Source organism: Cornus florida, unplaced genomic scaffold (genome assembly GCF_030987335.1).
Source record: "Cornus florida cultivar Cherokee Brave unplaced genomic scaffold, ASM3098733v1 CherokeeBrave_3.0.0_Hap2_Chr02, whole genome shotgun sequence".
Taxonomy (NCBI): domain Eukaryota; kingdom Viridiplantae; phylum Streptophyta; class Magnoliopsida; order Cornales; family Cornaceae; genus Cornus; species Cornus florida.
In genome coordinates this window covers 58,595,366-58,598,515 of record NW_026775572.1, presented here as the reverse complement: position 1 = coordinate 58,598,515, position 3,150 = coordinate 58,595,366, and the positions used below count along the sequence as shown (strand labels likewise).

Sequence of the window (3,150 nt, the reverse complement as noted above, 5' to 3'; positions counted from 1 at the left end):
GACTTGAAATATGAGGGTTTTTTGGAAAGTTGATTGTTTAAAAAAATTTACTTGGGAATGGAATTGCCATTCCATAAGTTTAGTTATGGAATGGATTTTCATTCCAATGGAATGGCTATTCCCACTTTAAATTGCATACCAAATAAATGAATGGTTGGAATGGGCATTCCATTCCAGCACACCAAACGCAGCATTAGTTCTCATTTTTCAATGAAAGACTTAGGTGAGCTTCATGATTGAGTGTTGAAGCCAAACGTACTCCTACAGGCTTGCATCTATCTCAGTCCAAGTATGCTTTCACTCTGTTATCTCGTACCAATATGTTGGCGGCAAAGTTACCATTTCCTACGCCCATTACTTCTGGATCAAAGCTCCCCTCCCTTAGCCGATCATTCATTTTACCGGCAAATTGTGGGAACTCATCAGTATCTTACCTTGGTAAGATCCGATATAACCTATGTTATTAATCAAGCCTGCCAATTTATGCATTCTCTGACAACGGTACATTTTACAGCTGTTAAACGCATTCTTTGCTATATCAAAGGCACCATTCATATGGAAATTGATCTCAAGTCAAATTCCTCTCTTGCACTTACTGCTTTTTTGATGCTGACTGGGCTGCCTCCCCTGATTTTCGTTGTTCTACAACTAGATTTTGCATATTTCTAGGTTCTAATTTTATTTCCTGGTCTTGCAAAAAGCAACCCATTGTTGGCCGGTCTAGTGCTGAAGCTGAATACCGAGCTCTTGCCTGTGTCACTGCTGAACTTATTTGGCTGTGTTAACTTCTTCGAGACCTTTATATTTGTCTCCCTGCACCCAGTTCTCTCTACTGTGATAATATAAGTGCCACATCTATTGCTGCCAATCCCGTCTTTCTTGCCCGCACCAAGCATATTGAGATTGACTATCATTTCATCCGGGAATTAATTACAAATGGAACTCTTCAGGTGCACTTCATTCGATTAGACCATCAAACTTCACAAAGAGTCTCCCCACGTCTTGGTTCCTACATCTTTTTGACAAACCGATGCTTTGTCCTTCTCCTGCTTGTTCATCCTCTGCATTTGTTTGTGGGGGAGTATAAAGGCACTCAATTAGGTAATGTTATTGTCATAGCTGTAGTCAATATTCCTTTAATATTGGGATATGATAGTGGTTGTCATCCCTTTGATTAGTGATATGATTCCCTTTATGTAATTCGATTACGCGATTTATGGGATGTGTTTGTACCAATATACTGCATATAATAAAATATACAGAGCTAACTTTTCACAATATAATTAAAAAATTTAAATTTTTTTTTAAGGAACTATAAATGAGAATCACGTGCACAAATCTCAACAGATCTCGTTTACTTGGACATGAGATACCATATGCTCCAAACTTTATTCAAACTTTGAGTTCTTTACATCCAAAATACCAATACCATGGAGGAAACACATGTCTCGAAGAGCATTACAGTTGGAGAAGAAGCCCTAAGCAATGGGTATGATCAGCTTCTACAAACCCTACCCAAAATAAGAAACTGGGATGGCCTCTATCTTTACCAATACCAAGGCTATTGGTTTCCATCCAGAGCAATCAAGGGCATGCTTAACTTTCAGCAACACTTCAAAGCACGCGACACTGATATAATACTCATCACTGCCCCAAAATCAGGCACCACCTGGTTGAAAGCCCTCACCTTCGCCACCGTGAACCATGCCCGGTACAAGCAGCCATACAACCACCCCTTGCTCACCACCAACCCTTATGAGCTCGTTTGCTTCTTTGAGTTTGACCTTACGCGAAAAATGAGTGTCCCAAGCTTGAAAATCTCCCAAAACCGAGGATTTTTGCAGCCCACACGCCCTATAAATTGTTGCCTCGTTCTGTTGTTGATTCTGGTTGTCCAGTTGTGTATTTGTGTCGAAACCCTTTTGACCAGTTTATCTCACATTGGCATTTCCTTGTCAACCAGCTTCCTGAAATTGAGAAGAAAGTGAATTTAGATTAAGCTTTGGACATGTTTTGTCAAGGGCTTGATGGGTTTGGTCCCTTTTGGGACAATGTGTTGGGGTATTGGAAGGAGAACTTGGAGAGACCATTTAAGGTATTGTTTATGAAGTATGAAGATTTGAAGGAGGATACAGTACATGAAACCAAGAAGTTGGCAGATTTCTTGGGCTTCCCATTTTCTGAAGAGGAAGTGAGAGAAGGTGTGATAGAAGAAATATCAAAGCTATGCAGCTTTGACAATTTGAAAAATCTGGAGGTGAATAAAACTGGTAAACAAGCTTGGAAAGTGCAGAATAGTGCATATTTCAGGAAAGGTGAGGTGGGAGATTGAACCAACTATCCGACGCCTGCGATGGTGGAGCGGATGGAGAAGCTCATGGAGGAAAAGTTCAGTGGCTCTGGCTTTAACTTCCAAGTGTCTTCCAAGGTGCAAATGGATCCCCATGTCAAGTGAGAACTACTTAACTCAGGTACTCTTGTAATATAAAATAAATTGAAGACTTGAACGTTTGGGTTATCTACTTTATGAGAAAGCCTACAATACCCTTGGTATTTACACGGCCGGGGTTACGGATACCCAATCTAATAGGCAGATATGAAAACTCTCAATTTCTAGTTTATCAAGGCAAATTGAGAGTACCTGAGTTATTGTAGACTTTTTCCTAGTTAATTTATTTGTTATTTTTGTTGGATTGGCCTTATATGTATTGATTTAGTGCTTCCAAATGCAACATTAATAGTTTAGTTCCTAAACATTTCTCAAGAAACTTCAAAAACTGCTTAATTCAAATCCTCTTCGAAATGGGATTTGCAATGAAATCTGAAGCCAAGGATTTCGTTGCAAATCCTCAACTAAAGCAGCACATGCTCTTTGCTGAAACGTTGCATGGCTTGCTGGCAAATACTCAAGGGGCTTCTTCGACAGCAAGTGATGGTTGTGTCTATGCACTGGCAGAGCCAGATTTTTGCTCTATTCTACAGTTGTTTTTGTTCAAGTTCCAAGGTATATATCCTTCCTATTCGAGTTCCATTTATTCTTTTGGGTATTTTTGGAACAAAATCTGTTCTTCAAAGTTCAAAATATAATATATTAATACATTTTTTGTTTGTCTTATTTAGCCTAACCGAGTTTCTTGGATCGTTAGAGTT

The 3,150-nt window shown here is 39.3% G+C and overlaps 1 pseudogene; it reads left to right on the top strand.

Annotated features, from left to right (window-relative positions):
- The first annotated feature begins 1,430 nt into the window (after positions 1–1,430).
- LOC132296283 (cytosolic sulfotransferase 15-like) lies at positions 1,431–2,455 on the top strand (annotated as a pseudogene).
- The last annotated feature ends 695 nt before the right edge of the window (positions 2,456–3,150 follow it).